Source organism: Heptranchias perlo, unplaced genomic scaffold, assembly GCF_035084215.1.
Source record: "Heptranchias perlo isolate sHepPer1 unplaced genomic scaffold, sHepPer1.hap1 HAP1_SCAFFOLD_700, whole genome shotgun sequence".
In the NCBI taxonomy this organism is placed as follows: Eukaryota; Metazoa; Chordata; class Chondrichthyes; order Hexanchiformes; family Hexanchidae; genus Heptranchias; species Heptranchias perlo.
The window spans coordinates 56,076-79,886 of record NW_027139730.1 but is presented as its reverse complement, the minus strand read 5'-3'; the positions used below and the strand labels follow the sequence as shown (position 1 = coordinate 79,886).

The 23,811-nt window shown below is 43.8% G+C and overlaps 2 non-coding genes across 2 annotated transcripts; both read right to left on the bottom strand.

Moving 5' to 3' along the window:
* Nucleotides 1–18,652: 18,652 nt before the first annotated feature.
* trnaf-gaa (transfer RNA phenylalanine (anticodon GAA)) lies at nt 18,653–18,725 on the bottom strand. The gene has a single exon. It is a non-coding gene; the product is annotated as a tRNA-Phe (tRNA).
* Nucleotides 18,726–23,042: 4,317 nt separating this feature from the next.
* Nucleotides 23,043–23,115, bottom strand: trnaf-gaa (transfer RNA phenylalanine (anticodon GAA)). Its single transcript has one exon. It is a non-coding gene; the product is annotated as a tRNA-Phe (tRNA).
* Nucleotides 23,116–23,811: the final 696 nt, after the last annotated feature.

Genomic DNA, 23,811 nt, shown 5'->3' with positions numbered 1-23,811 from the left:
GACCCAGCTCTGACGAAAGTTCATCAACCTGAAACATTAACTCTGTTTCTCTCCCCACAGATTCTGCCTGACCTGATGAGTATTCCCAACATTTTCTGTTCAGATTGGAAACAGCGGCAGTATTTTCATTTTGAATAAAAAGGGTTTTCTCCGCTTTGTTTATTCGGCGAGGTGGCCGAGCGGTTAAGGCGATGGATTCCTAATGCTTTGTGCGCGTGGGTTTGAATCCCATCGTCATTGCATGGAAATCTTCATTTCGTCCATCCAGAAAGCTTTAAGTCCCAACCTTCTTGAAACGGTGGGGGAAGGTTTTTGCATTGTTTGCTGAAATCAGCAACAGTTCCTTCCACGAAGGTGTTGAGGTTGTCAGGACGCAAAGTGTACAGTGGTATCCTGGTAAAAAGAATACATCTCATGGTCAACTTTAGAGAAACTTACGCATCATAATTATGATATCTTTCCGGAATCATTCCGTGTCTGTGTCTGTTTAAAAGGGATGTGCTGTAAGTCCCGGATCATTCCGTGTCTGTGTCTCTTTAAAAGGGATGTCCTGTCAGTCCCGGATCATTCCGTGTCTGTGTCTGTTTAAAAGGGATGTGCTGTAAGTCCCGGATCATTCCGTGTCTGTGTCTGTTTAAAAGGGATGTGCTGTAAGTCCCGGATCATTCCGTGTCTGTGTCTGTTTAAAAGGGATGTGCTGTAAGTCCCGGATCATTCCGTGTCTGTGTCTGTTTAAAAGGGATGTGCTGTAAGTCCCGGATCATTCCGTGTCTGTCTCTGTTTAAAAGGGATGTGCTGTAAGTCCCGGATCATTCCGTGTCTGTGTCTGTTTAAAAGGGATGTGCTGTAAGTCCCGGATCATTCCGTGTCTGTGTCTGTGTAAAAGGGATGTGCTGTAAGTCCCGGATCATTCCGTGTCTGTCTCTGTTTAAAAGGGATGTGCTGTAAGTCCCGGATCATTCCGAGTCTGTCTCTGTTTAAAAGGGATGTGCTGTAAGTCCCGATCATTCCGTGTCTGTCTCTGTTTAAAAGGGATGTGCTGTCAGTCCCGGATCATTCCGTGTCTGTGTCTGTTTAAAAGGGATGTGCTGTAAGTCCCGGATCATTCCGTGTCTGTCTCTGTTTAAAAGGGATGTGCTGTAAGTCCCATCTCATTCCGTGTCTGTGTCTGTTTAAAAGGGATGTGCTGCAAGTCCCGGATCATTCCGTGTCTGTGTCTGTTTAAAAGGGATGTGCTGTAAGTCCCGGATCATTCCGTGTCTGTCTCTGTTTAAAAGGGATGTGCTGTAAGTCCCGGATCATTCCGTGTCTTTATCACCCGATTTTCTTAATACCTTTTTCCTTCTGAACTGAAATGACGATCCTCTCTCGAGAAGAAGGTTCACCGCCTGCTTCGGGCAACTGGTAGGAAAAATAACAAAAACTGATGAGACCAAGTTCATTCTGCTGGGCTTCCATTCCAATCTCCGCACTCTATCCCCCATTCAGTCCCACCCCCGCCTGGACATTATAATCTGCGATATTCAGAAGCGAATGGGGAAGCCGAATATCACGGGTATAATTTTCTTGATTCCTCAACACTGAATAGCATCAATTGCAATGATTCAGAAGGTAATCAGAGAATCAGAGAATCATACAGCACAGAAGGAGGCCATTCGGCCGTCATAACTGTGCTGGCTCTTTCGAAGACCTGTCCAAATTAGACCCACACCCCAGATTATTCCCCATAACCCTGCAAATTAGTCCTCTTCAAGCACATGTCCAATTGCCTTTTCAATGATCCTATGGAATCTACTTCCACCACCTTTCAGGAAGTGCGTTCCTGATCTTAACAAACCCTCTGTGTGAAAAAAAATTCTCCTCAATTCCCCTCGAGGTCTTTTGCCAATTATTTTAAATCTGTGACCTCTGGTTACCGACCCACTTGCCAGAGAAAACAATTTCTCCCAACTTGCTCTTTCAAAACCCCTCATTATTTTGAATACCTCTATTAGGTCTCCCCTTAAGCTTCAGGAGAATAATCCCAGCTTCTCCAATCTCTCCAAATAACTGAAGTCCCTCATCCCTGGTATCATCCAGGTCAACCTGCTCTAATCCCCTTCAATGCCTTTTCATCCTTCCTACAATATAGTGCACAGAACTGTACAATATACTCCAGCTGAGGCCTACCCATTGATTTGTGAAGGTTTAATATGACTTGTTTTTATTTTCAATGCCCCTATTTAGAAAAAACAAATATCCCATATGCGTTCTTAACTACCTTATTAACTTGCCCTGTTTCGTGAATATGCACCCCCAGGTTCCTCTGCTCTTGCAACCCCCACCCCTCATAAATTGTTCCATTTCGATTATACTGCCTCTCTGTGTTCTTCTTCCAAAAGATCATCACATCTCACTGATCGGCCTTAAATCTGTTACGTGACTGCCCATTTCACCAGTCTGTCTATGTCCTCCTGAATTTTGCTACTATCTTCCTCACTATTTACGACAATGCCACGTTTTGTTTCATCCGCAAACTTCGAAACTGTACTCCCTATTCCCACATCCAAATCATTTATCTATAACAAGAAAAGCAGTAGTCCTAATACCGACTCCTGGGGGATCCCACTGCATATTTCTCTCCAGTCAGAAGAACATCCGTTCACCACGACTCTCTGCCTCCTGTCCCTTAGCCAATTACGTGCTCACGTTACCACCGGTCTTTTAATCCCACGTGCTTCTAGATTTTGAATCAGTCTGTTATGTGCTAATTTTTAAAATGTGTCCTCAAAATAGCCGTAACCCCGTAATTTTATTAAGCAATGAGAATACAGATATTAAGACCGAGTGATAGATCGGGTTCATTCCCATTACCCGGAGGTGACGGGACCCGAGGAAGGGAATTCTCATCTGGGTTTATATTTTCCGAAAACAGAGACGGAAAATAGCAAAGCTCATCCCGTCGAAATATAACAATTGGACTGAAGATCCGACAGCCTTGTCCCGTCCCGGGTTTCCAGACCTGGCCATTCAAGGAAGCCTGATACATTCATCAGGGGAAACACAGAGAGAGAAGAAACGCAGACAGAGATCGAGAAATTCATGTACAGAAAACAACTAGTATAAATCTCCAAATTCTGTGATTTAGCAGAATTTAAGGTGCTGCGTAAAGGAAATTCAGTCTTAGGTCGTGAAATCCTATCGGTGAACATTGGGCTAGATTATCCCTTAAAACTCTGAGAGAATTAAGCGTTGCCTGGAAGCCACGGCTCTTATTTATTTGAGCATTTCACAGTAGCATTTTAAGCTGGTTTTGAAACCCGCGTGAATTTCAAGACCATGTCTTGATCCATTTGTTAGGTAACCCACAGGTAACGCACGGCTGTAAAGCAGACTGCGTAGATTATCATAGGAACTCTGCCAGACTGCATGTTCTAGACATGTATTCAACTCTACACGTGCTGCCTGCGGCCGTGTGTGTATTGGTGGTTCAGTGGTAGAGCCCTCGCCTGCCGGCAGTAAATCAGGAGTTTGGTCCCAGGCCCATGCAGCATCCTTTACCCTTTGTATCCTTTACCCATGGGATCGCCTGAAATGGGATAGATTCATGTGCCGGCTTCAATCTGTACAACTTCTTGAAATATTATATTAATTTCGTCTACGTGTGTTGAATGGACAAACCCCCTGCACCCTGTCCTCTGGTGCTCAAACATGCTCTGCTGGAGATGAGTCAAACCTGCCTTCTGCATCGCTGAAAAGATGTGAGAAGCCAATTGGTGATTTTTGATTAAAAATGGGGACACAACGGGGCTCATCCGGGAATTGAATCAGTGAAACTCCCTGAGCGAGAATCAGACCCAAAGACCAACTGGCAACAGATCCGAGCAGCCAATGAAAAATGTTACTGCCATACAGCCGATCCGAGATCCTTTCAGGACACAATGTCCATCCAATCTCGCTTTCTTGTACGATGTGCGATGTGGAGCAATATCAGGTTGTATACTAATTATTTCATATCAACAATATCAGCCTCTCTTTTACCAAATTCGTTTTGAATTTCCGACTTGTATTATCAAGTAACACTTTGCAGAATGAATTGCTCTGAAACGACATTGTCATCTGTCTCGGCACCGTCACAGTATACTCTCTACCATAAGTATAATTCACTCAAATTGCTGCTTTCATTCACTGTGAGAGCGAAGAGGCATAAATGTGGACACATTAGCTCCAAATTTATCAACTTTACTCTTCCTACCGTCTCAGTCTTTTATTTCTTTACCCTTCTCTGCTGGTGTTGCCGGTTAAATCAGCCTTCGCCGTTCAAGGAAGCCTGAGAAGTCCATCAGGGGACAACACAGAGAGACAAGAGACAGAGACAGGGAGAGATAGAGAGATGAATGCAAAGAAAATAAAGATTATAAATGTCAGGTTTCGCAAACTAGCAACATTTAGGTTACAGATTGGGAGAGATTCTTTCTCGGCCCTTGAAATCTTGCAAAAGAGGTTTGGACCACAGCTTAAAATAAGGGGTCTCCCATTTAAGACGAAGATGAGGAGAAACTTTTTCTCTCAGAGGGTGGTGAGTCTGTGGAATTCCCTTCCCCAGAGAGCGGTGGAGGCAGGGTCAGTGAATATTTTTAAGGCTGAGTTCGATAGATTCCTGATTAACAGGGGAGTCAAAGGTGAGAGTAGGTAGACGGGAAAGTAGGGCTGAGGTCACAATCAGATCAGCCATGATCTTATCAAATGGCAGAGCAGGCTAGAGGGGCCGAATGGCCTATTCCTGTTCTTAATTCATATGTTCTTATGTCTGTTCATATGTAACTAAAAGCACCGGCCACACGGAAGTATCTATCATTCTGAGAGAGAGGTAAATGCGGTCAGTTAACTCCAATTAATCTATTTGAGCACTGAAGAGATCTTTAAACAGTATCTCTGCGAGCAGAATTCAAACCTGCGCAGGAAAAACCTACGGAATTTTGAGTCCAACTCGTTCACCATTCGGCCATCGCAGCAGTAAACGGCACGTTCGTGCAAACAAGATTCCAAACGGATTTATACACTTGCTGTGCATGCGAGCAGTGATGATGTGGGGTAAAATTTCCGATCTTCCTGATGGTGGACCCGGGTTCGATTCCCAGCAAATGTAGGGTCTTTTTGCGTTCTGCACCAATAAGGAACTTTGGAACAGGATTGAACCATTTCGACCCTCGAGCCTGTTCCACAATTCAATGAGATCATGGCTCACCTATGACCTAACTCCATATACCCGCCTTCGCCCCGTATCCCTCAATACCTTTGGTTAATAAAAATCTCTGGTTCAAAGTTAACAATTGAGCTTGCATGAACTGCAGTTTGCAGAATGGAGTTCCAAACTTCTACCTCCAGTTGCTTGTCTAAGTGCTTCCTAACTTCACTCCTGAAAGCCCTGACTCCAATATTTAGGCCATGTCCGCTAGTCCAAGACGCCCCAACGAGCGGAAATAGTTTCTCTCTATCTAACCCATCAGTTCCTGAAAACTTCGATCAAATCAGCTCTTAGTTTACTAAATTCCAGGGAATATAACCTTCGTTTGTGTAATATCTCCTGGTAATTTAACCCCAGGAGTCCAGCTATCATTCTGGTAAATGTGTACTGGACTCGCTCCACGGCCAATATATCCTTCCTAAGGTGGGGTGCCCAGAACTGAACACAATATTCCAGGTGTTGTCTAACCAGAGCTTTGTCTAGCTGTAGCATAGTTTCTATCCCCTTGTATTCCCGTCCTCTAGTTATGAAGGTCAGCATTCCATTAGCCTTTTTGATTATTTTCTGTCCCTGTCCGTGACATTTCAATGATCTCTGTACATGGTCCCCTAAGTCCCTTTGGAACTCCACAGTTTCGAGCTTTTTACCATTTGGAAAGTATTCTGATCGATCCTTTTCAGGTCCAAGGTGGATGACCTCACACTTGCCTAAATTGAAATCCATTTCTCACAGCTTTGCCCATTCATTTATTATATTAACGTCTCTCTGTAATTTTATGCTTCCATTTACACTGCTAACAATGCTGGCCATCTTGGTGTTATCGGCAAACTTGATTATGTGGCTCCCTATCCCATTATCTAATATCAATGAGACCGTCTGAACTGGGGTAAATTCACATTCAGCTTCAATCTCCTCATCATCTTGAGACATTTTATTTACTTCACGCGTGTTGCGCCTTGAAAACTTCCGCACTCTGTCCTCTGGAGCTCAAACATACTCTGGATAAAATTCAATTCTACCAACACCAACACCGAAAAGGTGTCAGAATCCAATTGGTGACTTTTCACTAAAAGCAGTGAGACCCCAGAGCTCGTACGGGATTTAGACACGCGACCTCTCGCATATCAATTAATGTTACGCTGCTAAGCGCGAATCATACCCCTGGACCAACGAGCCGCTGTGATTGAACTTGGGCAGCCAGTGTGAAGGTTCGCTGCCTCCCACAGCCGATCGGCCATCCTTTCAGACCTCTTCTGTCCATCCAATCACGTTTTCTGTTCCGGTGCACAGCAGTATCAAGTTGTACACTAACTATTTCCAGTCAGCAATATTAATCTCCCTTTACCAAATTGTTTTCGACTGTCCGATTTGAATTATCAAGTAAGACGTTTTAGAATTAGTTGCTCTGAAACTACATTGCTTGGGAGGATACTGAGAGGTGTCGATGAACAGAGGGACCTTGGAAATGACATCCACAGATCACTGGTGCTGGCAGGACAGGTAGATAAGGTGGTTAAGAAGGAATACAGGATACTCTCCTTTATTAGCCGAGGCATAGAATATAAGAGCAGGGAGGTCATACTAGAAATGTATAATATTCTAGTTCGGCCACTGCTAGAGTACTGTGTACAGTTCTGGCCACCATATTACAGGAAAGATGTGATTGAACTAGAGAGGGTACAGAGCAGATTTACGACGATGTTGCCAGGACTGGAGAATTTTAGTTATGAGAATAGATTGGATAGGCTGGGTTGTTTTCTTTGGAACCGAGGAGACTGAGGGTAGATTTAATTGAGGTGTATGAAATGATGACGGGCCTAGATAGAGTGGATAGGAAGGACATATTTCCCTGAGCAGAGAGGTCAATAATCAGGGGACATAGATTTAAGATGATTGGTGGAAGGATTTGAGGGGGGCGGAGGAGAACGTTTTTCACCCAGAGGGTGGTGGGAGTCGGGAACTTCAATTCCTGAAAGGGTGGGAGAGGCAGAAACCCTCATCGCATTTAAAAAGCACGTCAATGTGCACTTGAAGAGCCGAAACCTACAAGACTACGGACCAAAGGCTGGAAAGTGGGATGAGGCTCGATACATTTTTCGTCCGGCACAGACACGATGGGCCGAATGGCTTCTTTCTGTGGCGTAAATTTCTATTCTCTGATATGTTTGCTGCCTGTCTCGGCATCGTGATAATATACACTCTACCATAAGTGTACTTTAATCAAATTACTGCTTTGTTTCACTGTGACAGCGAAGAGACATTAATGTTTGGACATTAGCTGCAGCAGCTGGGTTTCACCTTTACTTTTCCTACCGTCTCAGTCCGTTTTTTCTTTACCCTTCGATGCTGGTGTTGCAGTTTAGATCAGCCTTCACTGTTCAAGGAAACCTGAGAAGTCCATCGGGGAAAACACAGAGAGACAAGAGACAGAGACAGGGAGAGATAGAGAGATGCAATCAAAGAAAATAAAGATTATAAATGTCAGGCTTTGCAAACTAGCAGAATTTAAGTTACAGATTGTGAGGGATTCCTTCTCGGGTCTTGAAATCTTGCAACAGAAGATTGGACACTCAATAAAAAAGCAGCGGACACGCTGTTGTACCTCTCATTCTGGGAGAGGGGTAAATGTGGTGAATTAACTCAAGTGAATCTATTTGAGCATTGAAGAGATCTTTAAACAGTAGCTCTGGGAGCAGAATTCAAACCTACGCAGGAAAACCCCATCGGAATTTTGAAACCAACGCTTTAATCACTGGGCCATCGCAGCTGTAAACCACAAGTTTGTTGAAACAGCATTCCAAATGAGCCCATGCAGCACTAGTAGATTCAAGCATTGGTGGTTCAAGGGTCGATGTCTCGCTTGCTACACGGGAATCTCGGATTCAATTCCCGGCCAATGCAGGGCGTTTTGCATTCTGCGCCAATGAGGAACAACGGAAGAAGAGTATACCATTCATCCCCTCGAGCCAGTTCCGCAATTCAACGAGATCATGGCTCATCTGGGACCTAACCCCATATCCCTTAATACCTTTGGTAAAAAAAAAATCTATAAATCTCAGCTTTAAAATTAACAATTGAGCGCGCATCAACTGCCGTTTGCGGAAGAGAGTTCCAAACTTCTGCCTCCCTTTGCTTGTCGAAGTGTTTCCTAACTTCACTCCTGAAAGTCCTGACTCTAATGTTTAGACTATGTCCCCGGTCCGAGAAACCCCAACGAGCAGAAATAGTTTCTGTCTATCTACCCCATCACTTCCCCTTAATATCTTGAAAACTTCCATCAAATCAGCCCTCAATCGACTAAATTGCAGGGAATACAACCCTAATTTGTGTAATTTCTCCTCGTAATTTAACCCTTAGAGTCCAGGTATCATTCTTGTAAATCTACACTGCGCTCCCTCCAAGGCCAATATATCCTTCCGAAGGTGCGGTGCCCAGAACTGAACACAGTACTCCAGATGTGTTGTAACCAGAGCTTTGTATAGCTGTCGCATAATATCTATCCCCTGATATTCTTGTCCTCTAGTTATAAAGTCCAGCATTCCATTAGCCTTTTTCGATTATTTTCTGTATCTGTCCATGACATTTTAATGATCGATGTACATGGACCCCTTGGTCCCTTTGAAACTCCACAGATTCGAGCTTTTCAACATTTAGAAAGTATTCTGATCTATCCTTTTGAGGTCCAAAGTGGATGCTCTCTGCACTTGCCTGAATTGAAATCCATTTGCCACAGTTTTTCCCATTCATTTATTATATTAATATCTATCTGTAATTTTATGCTTCCATCTGCACTGCTTACAATGCTGCCCATCTTGGTGTCATCGGCAAACTTGGATATGTGGCTCTCTATCCCGTCATCTAATATCAATGAGACCGTCTGAACTGGGGTAAATTCACATTCAGCTTCAATCTCTTCATCATCTTGAGACATTTTATTTACTTCACGTGTGTTGCACCTTGAAAACTTCAGCACTCAGTCCTTTGGAGCTCAAACGTGCTCTGGATGTAATTCAATTCGACCAACACCAAAAATATGTCAGAAGCCAACTGATGACTTCTCACTAAAAGTAGCGAGATCCCCCCAAGGACTCGTCCGGGAGTTGAACCCGGGACCTCTACGCCTATTATTCCATACAATCCCCGAAGCGAGCATCATACCCCTAGACCAACGAGCCACTAAATTAAGACTTGCGCAGCCAGTGTGAAGGTTCGCTACCTCCCACAGCCGCTCGGCCATCCTTTCAGACCTCTTCTGTCCATCCAATGTTGTTTTCCATTCCGGTGAACAGCAATATCAAGTTGTACACCAACTATTTCCAATCAGCAATATTGATCTCCCTTTACCAAATTGGTTTCGACTGTACGACTTGAATTATCAAATAAGACGTTTCAGAATTAGTTGCTCTGAAACTACATTGCTTGGGAGGATACTGGGAGGTGCAGATGAACAGAGGGACCTTTGGATTGCATGTCCACAGATCCCTGAAGGTAGCAGGACAGGTAGATAAGGTGGTTAAGAAGGCATACAGGATACTCTCCTTTATTAGCCGCGGCATAGAATGTAAAAGCAGGGATGGTACGCCAGAACTGTATAATATTCTAGTTAGGCCGCAGCTAGAGCATTGCATACAGTTCTGGTCACCGCATTACAGGAATGATGTGATTGCACTGGAGAGAGTATAGAGGAGATTTACGACGATGTTGCCAGGACTGGAGAATTTTAGTTATGAGAATAGATTGGATAGGATGGAGTTGTTTTCTTTGGAACTGAGGAGGCTGAGGGGAGATTTAATTGAGGTGTATAAAATTATGACGGACCCAGATAGAGCAGATAGGAAGGTCCCATTTCCCTTAGCAGATAGATCAATAATCAGGGAGCGTAGATTTAAGGTAGAAGGATTAGAGAGGAGCGCAGGAGATTTTTTTCACTCCGAGGGTGTTGGGGGTCTGGAACTCACTGCCTGAAAGGTTGGGAGAGGCAGAAACCCTCATCGCATTTTTAAAAATCACTTGAACATGCAATTGAAGAGCCGTAACCTCCAAGAGTACGGCCCAAAAGCGAGAAAGTGGGAAGAGGCGAGAGACATGTTGCAGGTTAGATCAGCCTTCAAGGAAATCTGAAACGTCCATGAGGGACAACACGGAGAGGCAAGAGACAAAGACAGGGAGAGATAGAGAGATGAATGCAAAGAAAATAAAGATTATAAATGTCAAGTTTTGCAAACGAGCAGAAATTATGTTACGGATTGGGAGAGGTTCCTTCTCGGGTCTTGAAATCCACCAAGAGAAGAATGGACTCCCAATTAAAAGCAGCTGCCACGGTGAAGTATCTCTCATTCTGGGAGAGAGGGAAATGCTGTCAATTAACTCCAGTTAATCGATTTGATCATTGAAGAGATCTTTAAACAGTAGCTCTGCGAGCAGACTTTGAACCTACGTTGAAAACCGATAGGAATTTTGAGACCAACGGTTTAACCACTCAGCCATCCCAGCTGTAAACGGCATGTTCGTTCAGACTGGATTCCAAATGGACACATGCTGCTACTCCCCATCCGAGCATTGGTTGTTCAGGGGTGGAGTTCTCACCTGCCACGCCGGAGACCCGGGATGAATTCCCGGCCAATACGTGGTCATTTTGCATTCTGCACCAATGAGAAACTTAGGAACAGGAGTCGGCCATTTAGCCCTTCGAGCCTGTTCCGCAATTCAATGAGATCACGGTTGATCTGTGACCTAACTCTATTTTCCCGCCGTAGCCTCAGCTCCCTTCATACATTTGGTTAATAAAAATCTATAAATCACGGGTTTGAAATTAACAATTGAGCTCGCAACAACTGTCGTTTGTGGAAGAGAGTTCCAAACTTCTACAATCCTTTGCTTGTAGAAGTGTTTCCTAACTGTTTAGTCTATTTCCCGGAGTCCGAGACACCCCAACCAACGGAAATAGTTTCTCTCTCTCTTGCCCATCAGTTCCGATTAATATCTTGAAAATTTCGATCAAATCAGCTCTTAATCCACTACATTCCAGGGAATACAAACCTAATAGGTGTAATCTCTCCTCGTAATTTAACCATTCGAGTCCAGGTATCATTCCAGTAAATCTACAGTGCACTCCTTCCACGGCCAATATATTCTTTCTTAGGTGCGGTGCCCAGAACTGAACACAGTACTCCAGCGCTGGTCCAATCAGAGCTTTGTATCGTGATGGCATAATGTCCATCCACTTGTATTCTAGTCCTCCAGATATAAAGACCAGCGTTCCATTAGCCTCTTTGATTATTTTCTGTACCTGTCCATGACATTTTAATGATCTATATACATGGATTCCTAAGTCCTTTTGGAGCTCCACAGGGGTTTCGAACTTTTCATCATTTAGATCGTATTCGGATCTCTCCTTTTTAGGTCCAAAGTGGATGACCTCACACTTGCCTAAATTGAAATCCAATTGCCACAGGTTTGCCCATTCATTTATTATATTAATGTCTCTCTGTAATTTTGTGCTTCCATCTGCACTGCTTACAATGCTGCCCATCTTGGTGTCATCCCCAAACTTCGATAAATCGCTCTCTATCCCGTCATCTAATATCAATGAGACCGCCTGAATTGAGGTAAATTCACATTCAGCATCAATCTCCTCATCATCTTGAGACATTTTATTTCCTTCACGTGTGTTGCACCTTGGAAACTTCCGCACTCTGTCCTCTGGAGCATCAAACATCCTCTCGATATAATTCAATTCTACCAACAGCGACATGGAAAAGCTGTCATAAACCAATTGATGACTTTTCACTAAATATGGGGAGACAGCAGGGCTCATCCGCGATTGGAGCCCAAGACCTTTTGACTATTAAGCAATGCTATCAACTAAGCAAGAGTCAGACCCCGAGACCAACAAGCCGCTGTTGATCGAATCGTGCAGCCAGTGTAATGGTTCGCTACTTCCCAGAGCCGATCGGCCATCCTTTCAGTCCTCTTCTGTCCAGCCAATCTCTTTTTCTATTCCGGTGTACAGCAATTTCATGTTGTACACTAACTATTTCCAATCACCAATATTAGTTTCCTTTTACCAAATTTGTTTCGAGTGTACGACTTGAATTATCAAGTAAGACGTTTCAGAATTCGTTGCTCTGAAACTACATTACTTGGGAGGATAGTGAGAGATGTGGATGAACAGAGGGACCTTGGAGTGCATGTCCATAGATCCCTGAAGGTAAGAGGAAAAGTAGGTAAGGTGGTTGAGAAGGCACACAGGATACATTCCTTAATTAGGCGAGGCACAGCATATGAGAGCAGGGAGGTTATGCTAGACCTGTATAAAACACTAGTTCGGTCACAGTTAGTGTATTGTGTACACTTCTGGTCACCAAACTACAGGAAAAATGTGATTGCACTGGAGAAGGTACAGAGGAGATTTACGACGATGTTTCCAGGACTGGAGAATTTTAGTTATGCGGATAGATTGGATAGGCTGGGGTGGTTTTCTTTGGAACCGAGCAGGCTGAGGAGAGATTTAATTGAGGCGTCTAAAATAATGACCGGCCGAGATAGATTGGATAGGAAGGACCTACTTCCCTTAGCAGAGAGCTCAATAATCAGGGGGCATAGGTTTAATTTAATTGGTAGAAGGATTGGAGGGGAGCGCAGGAGAATTTGTTTCACCCAGAGGGAGGTGGGGGTCTGGAATTTCACTGCCTGAGAGGGTGGTAGAGGCAGAAACCCTCAACGCATTTAAAAAGAACTTGAATATGCATTTGAAGAGCCGGAACCGAAAAGACGACGGACGAAACGCTGAAATATGGGATGAGGCTCGATGCCTGTTTTTTTCGGACGGCACAGACATGATGGGCAGAACGGCCTCCTTCTGTGGCGTAAATTTCTAAGATTGTATGATTCTATGATTTGATTGCCGTCTGTCTCGGCATGGTGTTAATATACACTCTACCATAAGCATACTTTAATCAAATTGGTGATTTGTTTCACTGTGTGAGCGAAGAGACATTAATGTGGAGACATTGGCTGCAGCAGCTCGGTTGCCCCTTTACTTTTCCTACCGTCTCAATCTTTCTTTAACCTTCTCTGCTGGTGTTGCAGGTTCGATCAGGCATTGCCGTTCAAGGAAACCTGAGAAGTCCATCAGGGGACAACACAAGAGACCGAGACAGGGAGAGATAGAGAAATTTATATAGAATATGAATTATAAAATGACAACAGCACAGAAGGAGGCTATTCGGCCCATCCTGCCCGTGCCGGTTCATTGTAAGAGCAATCCAATTAGTCCCATTCTCCCGCTCCTTCTCCGTAGCCCTGCAATTTTTCCCTTCAACTATTTATCAAATTCCTTTTTGAAAGCCACGATTGAATCTGCTTCCACCACCCTTTCAGGCAGCGCATTGCGGGTTATAAATACTCGCCGCGTAAAAAAAAGCATTTCCTCACGTCGCCTTTGGTTCTTTTACCGATCACCTTAAATCTGTGTCCTCTGGTTCTCGACCCTTCCGCCAATGGGAACAGCTTCTCTTTATTAACTTTATCTCAACCCTTCATGACTTTGAACACTTCGATCAAATCACCTCTTCACGTTCTCTGCTCTAAGGAGAACAACCCCAGCACGGGGTAAATGCGGTCAATTAGCTTCAGTTCATTTATTTGAGCATTGAACAGCTCTTTGAACGTTACTCTGACATTATGATAGCGCGGCCTCGCGGTCTAAGGTGTTCCATCAAATTTCTATGGAGGCGTGTGTTTGAATCCCACTGCTGTTAGAATTTCTGGCAAAGTTTATTTTGACCTGTTCACAGAAAACCCGATTGTCGTGCGATGGAGCAGAGGATGTGAAAGAAGATGAAAGTGAAAGTGCAAATATTATTTTCATCACAGTGACTGGACACGTTTCCACAGGTTCGGGCCTCTCACCTTAAGATTCTTTCCAGCAGAGTGGGACAGGTGATCAGAGTGACCGGGCTCCAGCGGCGCAATCGGTCAGTGCGCGGTCCTGATATGACAGAACAGGGTCGGGAAATACCGAGGTTGTTAGTCGAGTCTCACTTTGATCAACCAATCTTTTGCCTTGTGAACATTTTGACCGCAGTTGAAGGTACAATTGGTTTGTTCCAAAATGCATCTACTTATTTGTATTGCCATGTGGTTCCTCCGGACTCCGCTTTTGCAATAGTAGATGAGATGTTTTGTGTTATTATTTTACAGGAGGTAGACTGCGGAATTGGAGCCACAAACTATGATTTTGATCCATCTGCAAATTATGGGATTTAGCTTGAGCTTTAAACCAGCGCGTTAGAACGCTCAGCCACGATACTTTCCATCTTGCGATCTTCTGGAGCTACTATTACAGGAATAGAATTACTGCAAGCAAGAATTCTACCCTCAAGCACCAATGCTCGCACGGCAGCCGGATGCTTGTGTCCAGTTGGAAACCTGTCTGAGGGAACATGCAGTCTGACAGAGCTAGAAGTCCAGGAGATTGACTTTTGTGTTGAGCAGATGATGAGCCTCCTTCTTGAGAGTGTTTCACCAATCCAGCTCAGAGTGGATTAAGCATTATAAATTCGGGGGGAGTGGAGCCACGTGTAGAAGATGAAGTGTGGGGGATTATTTCCCTTCCTTGACGAACATTATTGATCTTGTTGCGGTTTTGCTACAAAATTTTACTTTCGAGCACCGAAATCGCTAGTTTTAACAGCAGGTCAACATCAAAAAGCGTGGGGAAAATGAGGGCTCGTCCGGGATCTCTCGCATATTTCAATCAGCAAACCCGAAGCGAGAATCAGTCCCCGTAGACCAACGAGCCCGCTGAAAAAATAGCACCAAGTAGCGACACGCGAGGGAGAGTTTCTGAGCATCAGCGCCCACTTTCCCCAAATCTCCCTTAAAGTACAATAAATAAAAATGTGTCCGAACATGAGTGAAAAGTTCTAAAGGTCATTTCTTCTGTGTTGGGTTTTGTTTAGGGTTCCAGATGCTGTTAAAGGTGATTGGGGACGGTTACTGAATTAACCGGTGTAAGGGTGCAGATCCTCCGGTGTAAGGGTGCAGATGCTCCTGTGTAAGGGTGCAGATACTCCGGTATAAGGATGCAGATACTCCGGTGTAAAGGTGCAGATACTCCGATGTAAAGGTGCAGATACTCCGCTGTAAGTGTGCAGGTACTCCGGTATAAAGGTGCAGATACTCCGGTATAAAGGTGCAGATACTCCGGTATAAGGGTGCAGATACTCCGGTATAAGGATGCAGATACTCCGGTATAAGGGTGCAGATACTCCGCTGTAAGTGTGCAGGTACTCCGGTATAAAGGTGCAGATGCTCCTGTGTAAAGGTGCAGATACTCCGGTATAAGGGTGCAGAAACTCCGGTATAAGGATGCAGATACTCCGGTATAAGGGTGCAGAAACTCCGGTATAAGGGTGCAGATGCTTGGATTTAAGGGTGCAGATAAATGGATGGAATGATTTGTTGCCCCGACTGAAATGCGGCTTAGAACTGTTGTTATTATCCGAGGCAGTGCTGCAGGATCCTTTAATGATCTCTTAGAAAAATAACTGAAACCCTTCGGAATGTGAATACAATTAGCGTTTCCAAAATAAAGGGAGTGACATTCATTGTGGAAACAGTCTGTTGTCGCTCACTGCAGAGTCCATGTCAGAGTGAAGCGGCTCTCCTGCAACCTTCGAACCTTGTCTGTCAAGACGAATTCTGATTTCCGTGAATCCAATCATAGATTAAATGGTAGAAGATCGGCCGTCCTCAGCTGGCCATCTGAACCGTGCACTTTTTTTTGCAGCCAAAACACACATGAGAAACCAGGACACGCGAGACCATGAATCTTAAAGTAAAACATTTCCCTATCGTCCCTGGGTGGGCTCAAAACCATCAACTTTCCCGTTTTCTAGCCGAACGCACGAACCGATTGCGCTGCAGCTCCATAATTGAACAACTGATTTAACGAGCTAAAAATTTAGGTTACAGCGACCAAGACAACATCTCTCAACTATCAGTTTGTTTATGGTGAATCTGGGTTATTCCCATTTCAAGGCCAATCGATCCTCCGTGAGGTGCAGTGCCCAGAGCGGAAAAGAGTCCACTAAATGGGTTTTATTCAGAACTCTGCACAGCTGCAACATAACTTTCACCCCTTTGTGTTCCATAAACCTTTTCAAGTTTTTTGTACCCGTGAACTAGATTTTCGTGATTTGGGCCCCCAAATATTTCTGCTCATTTACAGTTCCCAGCTTCTCACCATTTATAAAAAAAAACTCTGATCGACCTTTCCTCGGTCCAAAGTGGCTGGCCTCACACTTTCCCACATTGAATTCCATCTGCCACAGTATTGAAAGGTAATGAACTGAAACCCTTCGGAATGTGAATACAATGTTATATTTCCAAAATAAAGGGAGTGACATTCATTGTGGAAACAGTCTGGTGTCACTCACTGCAAAATGTCCATGTCAGAGTGAAGCGGCTCTCCTGCAACCTTCGGACCTTGTCTGTCAAGCAGAATTCTGATTTCCGTGAATCCAATCACAGATTAAATGGTGGAATATCGGCCGTGCTCAGCTGGCCATATAAACCATGCACTTTCAAAGCAGCCAAAACAAATATTCGAAACCAGAAAAAGCAAGACAATGAATCTTAAGGTAAAAGTTGCCCTAACGTCCCTGGGTGGGCTCGAACCACCAACATTTTGGTTAACAGCTGAACGCGCTAACAAATTACACCACAGAGACACAGGGGGATGCCTATTGAACCATTATTTCAACCAACTAAAAACTCAGGTTGCAGCGATCAAAATAACATCTCTCCACCATCAGCTTAATTTTCCAAAATAAAGGTGTGAAAATCTGTGCTGTATTATTTCTGAACTTTAAACTCACCTTGCCATTAAACACCTGTATGGTGGAAGACTCGGTACCCTCGTGGTGGAGTCGATTTCAGCGCGGTGATACTGGGACAGAGTAAAGTTTAGTTCATGCGATTGCCGAGTGGCGAGAGGGTGGATTTGGAACTCCTGTGCGGCTGCACTGCGAGTTGTCCTGATCTGCTTGGAGCGATATTCACTTCAATTCATCACTGACAGGAACAGTTTGATTCCACGTTTATTTTCTCTGGTGCTTGGTGAGATTTCAAAAGTTGAAAACGATCCGTGCTGAACCCAATCTCGCCAGTTCCACGCTGACAGACACAAGGCGGTCACACTCTGGTTCATTAAGACGAAAACTGAGAGCGATTTCACCGTCGATTGCAAAGGCGAACAAAACTCATTCAAAGAAAGTGCAGGTCATTGAGGTGCCTTTAAAGTCCTGATTGTTTGCACTGAAATTCTTCAAAAAGCGTTTGAGATTCAGGTGGAGCGATTTGGGGATTCGTATCTCTCTTTGCAAAAGTTTCATCCGCAGTTCAAGATCAAAAGTCGAGGGCAGAATGAGACGCCTTCCTGACATTTGGGAACGAGGGAAGCAGACTTTAGAACAAGGTTCTGTTTATTGTGAAAAAGCAGCTAAAACATTCATTCCGGAACGATCCAGAATCCGATCAGCTCGAAAAGCAACTGTTACCCCGTGATTTGAACACTCAGCCTTCTGGTGGCGGAATAAATAATGGAGATAGAAGCAGGAAGTTGAAAAGTGGGAATTGATAAATTAAGTGAGTGGGTAAAACTGCGGCAAATAGAGTTCAATGTGGGGGAGAGCGAGGTCATCCACTTTAAATCTAAGATCAATCAGTGTATTTTCTAAATGGTGAGAAACTAGGAACTGTGGAGGAGCAGAGAGATTTAGGGGTCCATGTACAGAAACCGCTACCAACCAGCGTACAGGTACAAAAAATAATTAAACAGCCGAATGTGCCTTTCGGACCGCCGGTTAGTTCATTTGCATCGAGTTTACCGTAATATCATGATCACGGATTCGATTCTTGTAATTTACTTTATTTATATCGGGTTTTTGTAACTTTTAAATCCAAGCTTTACAAACAGGTCCACAGACAAATTCACGGGGACAGTTTATTGAATAACATCCATTGTAACTTTACCCCTGGGCCGGAGAAACACGTCTTTCTTTTCATTTGTCTTTTTCCGGTTTGCATGTAAATGTTTAACTCGCGGCCTGTTCCCATTAATGATCATCAGCAGCAACAGACAGACAGAGCGGGTCTGACCGCCCCGAGATGGGGAAAAGGCATCAGTTTAGGACAAATGCATCAAATCAAATAGTCACCCGGCACCGAGAGAGACAAAACCAAGAGAAAAAGGCAGAAGGTAACAGAGAAATAAAAACCAAATACAGACGATATAAATATTTCCCATCCTTGATGTCTCTCTATTCAATCCCCAATCCTTCAGTGGCGGGGATCAAATTTCACTGCAAATAAATGTGAGAATCGACCCAAAGAAGAAGAAACTAAACAACCAAAAACTGCCGAAACTCGGGATTGAACCAAGGACCTTTAGATCTTCAGTCTAACGCTCTCCCAACTGAGCTATTTCGGCCCCACATGCAATCTTTACTTTGTGTCATTGTCGTGGAAGAAAATATAACCCCAGGAGGAATTGCCCCTCCTGTTCATTCCACAATTCAGATAAAAACATCGCACTCACATATACACACCCACAGTTCATATATAAACATCGCACTCATATATACACACCCACAGTTCATATATAAACATCGCACTGATATATACACACCCACAGTTCATATATAAACATCGCACTCATATATACACACCCACAGTTCATATATAAACATCACACTCATATATACACACCCACAGTTCATATAGAAACATCGCACTGATATATACACACCCACAGTTCATATATAAACATCGCACTCATATATACACACCCACAGTTCATATATAAACATCGCACTGATATATACACACCCACAGTTCATATAGAAACATCGCTCTGATATATACACACCCACAGTTCATATATAAACATCGCACTCATATATACACACCCACAGTTCATATATAAACAGCACTGTCATACATAAACTCCCAAAGTTAATAAATCAGCAGCGCACTCATAGATCCACACCCATTTTATAGGAGGGAGATCGGTACCGACCGCCGATAGAGCTCTCAGAGTGGGAGAGGCGGAAGCAACAGCGACCGAACAAACTCTGGATCTCATCCTTAACACAGACCGGTAGATTCACCTGTGAAGTTACACCGCACTTTGTTCGCAGGGATGGTAACGGGTTCTGAGAACGCATCAGGGCGTCTAATGGCTTCTTAGTGGCGATGCATTGGGGCAAAGGAATCTCAGAGAGGGGAAGGGGCAGTCAGAGGGCATCAGAGAGTGTAACGGGGCTCAGAGAGGGGAAGGGGCAGTCAGAGGGTATCAGAGAGTATATTGAGATCTCGCACAGGGGAAGGACTGCCAGAGGGTATCAGAGAGTGTAAGGGCGCTCAGGGCGTATCAGTGGGTGAGGGGCACTCAGCGGGTACCAGAGAGTGTCAAGGACGCTGACAAGGTTCAAAGAGGATAATGGACTCTCTGAGGGTATCAGAGAAGATGCGGAGCTCAGGGAGAATCAAAGAGGGTAAGGTGGGCTCAGGAGGTATCAGAGAGGCGAATGGATCCAGAGTTGGCATCTTCTAAATATTACACTTTCTAACCATCAACATTTTTAATAACAGCAAAAATGAATCCTATTGAAACGGTATCTGCCGTGTCCCATGTGGAGGGAATGAGAAGATAGAATCGGGAGGGACTGGATATTTGGCAACGCTCACGGTTTCCTTTCACACAGCTCAGGGTTGTGTCTGTTTATATAACTGGATTTCTTGAACTGGAGATAAGAGGTTGCACTTTGAACCTTTCATCACCCACTGTGAAAAATAGAACACAAAACGCCCAATGTGTGGTTTAAACCCACGCCCCTGAGATTAGGAATTTCGTGCTTTACCGACTGAGCTAGCCGGGCCAGCGGCAGGGCTCCTTCCCATCCGATTATTGCAGAGAGGCGGGTGGTGACGTTGCTGTCGGGGTTTCAGTTTGTCCGACAATCCCAAGGTGGCTGAATCTGAACACCCGCTTTTCATTCTGGAGTCAGTCTGATGCCTCTCACCAGTCGTCCAGCCCCGCGCTGAGCAGGAGAGGAACATCGGGACAGGAGAAGACCATTCAGCCCTTCGAATCTGCTGCCCCATTCAATTAGATCATGAGGTGATCTATAACTCATCTCTGTTTCCCCGCCTTGGACTCATATCCCTTGGTAACCGAACCGGAAAAAGATCTATCAATATCAGATTTGAAAATTTGAATTGAGCCTCAATCCACATCCTTTGGGATGAGAGAGTTCCAGCTTTCGGCCGTATTTTGTTTGCTGAAGTGATTCCTGATTTCTTGCCTGATTGGTCCAGCTCCAATTTCATTTTGGATTCGGCCAACAGAGAGAGAGAGAAAGGCCGCCTTAACCGGAGATTGATCCTTTAATGATCTCTCACAGATCAACTGAAACCAGTCGGAATGTGAATATCATTTCACTTTTCCAAAATAAAGGGAGTGTCATTCATTGTGGAAACAGTCTGGAGTCACTCACTGCAGAAATAGCCATGTCAGAGTGAATGAGCTCGCCTGCAACCTTATCTGTCAAGAAGTATTCCGATTTCTTAAAGCCAATCTCAGTTTTTTTGGATATTTTTCAGACGCCTGCTATCCGACAGCAGATTAAATGGTGGAAAATCAGACGCACTCAGCTGGCAATGTTGACGTTACATTTTGTTGCAGACAAGACACACATTCAAACCCTGGGAATGCGAGACAATGAAGGTTAAGGTAAAAGGTCCGCTGGTGTCCCCGGGTAAGCTCGAATCATCAACCTTTCAGTTCATAGCCGAACGCGCTAATGAATTGCACGACAGAGATACGATTTTGCTCTTGCTGAAGGACTAATTCACCGAGCTAAAGCTTCAGGTTGCAGCGATCAATATAACATCGCTCTACTATCAGTTTACTTTTCCAAAATAAAGGGTGTGACGCTTGTACGAATGAAGATCTGTGCTGTATTATTTCTGAACATGAAGCTCACCTTGCCATTAAACACCTGTATGTTGAAAGACTCGGTCCCCTCGTGGTCGAGAGGATTGATTTTTTGAGCTGTGATTCTCCATTCTATATTCCAGTAATATTCAGGTTTGCTGAAAATGAGATGAGATGAAATGAGCAGGTCCAACGAGCAGGTCTGTGACACCACACGGTGTCTACAAAGTTGTCTCTTGCACTTACAGTGAAGCGGACGGCAGTTTTCACTCTTAAACCAGTAATTATTATGTTAAGAAAACAGGTGGCAGAGAAATACTCGATTTCAGCGCGGTGACACTGGGCCAGAGTAAAGTTTAGTTAATGTGATTGCCGAGTGGGGAGAGGGTGGATTTGGAACTCCTGTGCGGCTGCGCTGCGCATTGTCCAGATCTGCTTGGAGCGATATTCACTTCAATTCATCACTGACAGGGACAGTTTGATTCTAAGTTTCTTTTCCCCGGTGCTTGGTGAGATTTCAAAAATAAAGGCGACCCGTGCTCACCCCAAACTCGTCACTTACACGCTGACAGATACAAGGCCGTCACACTCTTCACCAGTGAGATGAAAGCGGAGAGCGATTTCACGGTCGAATACAATGGCGAACAAAACTCATTCAATGAAAGTGCAGGTCATTGAGGGGCCTTTAAAGTCCTGATTATTTGAACTGAACTTCTTCCCAAAGCGTTTGAGATTCAGGTGGAGCGATTTGGGGACTTCTTTTCCCTCTTTGCAAAAGTTTCAACCGCAGGTCAAGATCAAAAGTCGAGGGCAGAATGAGACGCCTTCCTGAAATTTGAGAACTCGGGAAACAGACTTTAGAGCAAGGTTCTGTTTACTGTGAAAAAGCAGATGAAACATTCATTCCGGAACGATCCAGAATCCGATCAGCTCGAAAAGCAACTGTTACCCGTGATTTGAACACTCAGCCTTCTGGTGGCGGAATAAATAATGTAGATAGAAGCAGGAAGTTGAAAAGTGGGAATTGATAAATTAAGAGAGTGGGTAAAACTGCGGCAAATAGAGTTCAATGTGGGGGAGAGCGAGGTCATCCACTTTAAATCTAAGATCAATCAGTGTATTTTCTAAATTCTGAGAATTTCGGAACTGTGGCGAAGCGGAGAGATTTAGGAGTCCATGTACAGAAACCGCTACCAACCAGCGCACAGGAACAAAAAATAATTAAACAGCCCAATGTGCTGTTTGTCCGGCCGGTTAACTCATTTGCATAGAGTTTACCGCAATATCATGATCACGGATTCGATTCTTGTAATTTACTTTATTTATTTCGGTTTTTTGTAACTTTTAAAATCGAAGCCTTACAAAAAAAATCCACAGGCAAATTCACGGGGACAGTTTATTGAATAACATCCATTGTAACTTTGCCCCTGGGCCGGAGAAACACGTCTTTCTTTTTATTTGTCTTTCTCCGGTTTGCAGATAAAGGTTTAACTCGCGGCCTGTTCCCATTAATGATCATCAGTAGCAACAGACAGACAGAGCGGGTCTGACCGCCCCGAGATGTGGAAAATGCATCAATTTGGAACAAATGCATCAAATCAAATAGTCACCCGGCACCGAGAGAGACAAAACCAAGAGAAAAAGGCAGAAGGTAACAGAGAAATAAAAACCAAATACAGACGACAGAAATATTTCCCATCCTTGATGTCGCTCTATTCAATCCCCAATCCTTCATTGGCGGGGATCAAATTTCACTGCAAATAAATGTGAGAATCGAAGCGAGGAAGAAGAAACTAAACAACCAAAAACTGCCGAAACTCGGGATCGAACCAAGGACCTTTAGATCTTCAGTCTAACGCTCTCCCAACTGAGCTATTTCGGCCCCATGTGAAACGTTCACTGTATGTCATTGTCTTCAAAAAATATATAACTCCAGGCGGAATTGCCCCTCCTGTTCATTCCGCAATTCAAATAAAAACATCGCATTCATATTTACACACCCACAGTTCATATATAAACATCACACTCATATATACACACCCACAGTTCATATATAAACATCACACTCATATATACACACCCACAGTTCATATATAAACATCACACTCATATATACACACCCACAGTTCATATATAAACATCACACTCATATATACACACCCACAGTTCATATATAAACATCGCACTCATATATACACACCCACAGTTCATATATAAACATCACATTCATATATACACACCCACAGTTCATATATAAACATCACACTCATATATACACACCCACAGTTCATATATAAACATCACACTCATATATACACACCCACAGTTCATATATAAACATCACATTCATATATACACACCCACAGTTCATATATAAACATCACACTCATATATACACACCCACAGTTCATATATAAACATCACACTCATATATACACACCCACAGTTCATATATAAACATCGCACTCATATATACACACCCACAGTTCATATATAAACATCACACTCATATATACACACCCACAGTTCATATATAAACATCACACTCATATATACACACCCACAGTTCATATATAAA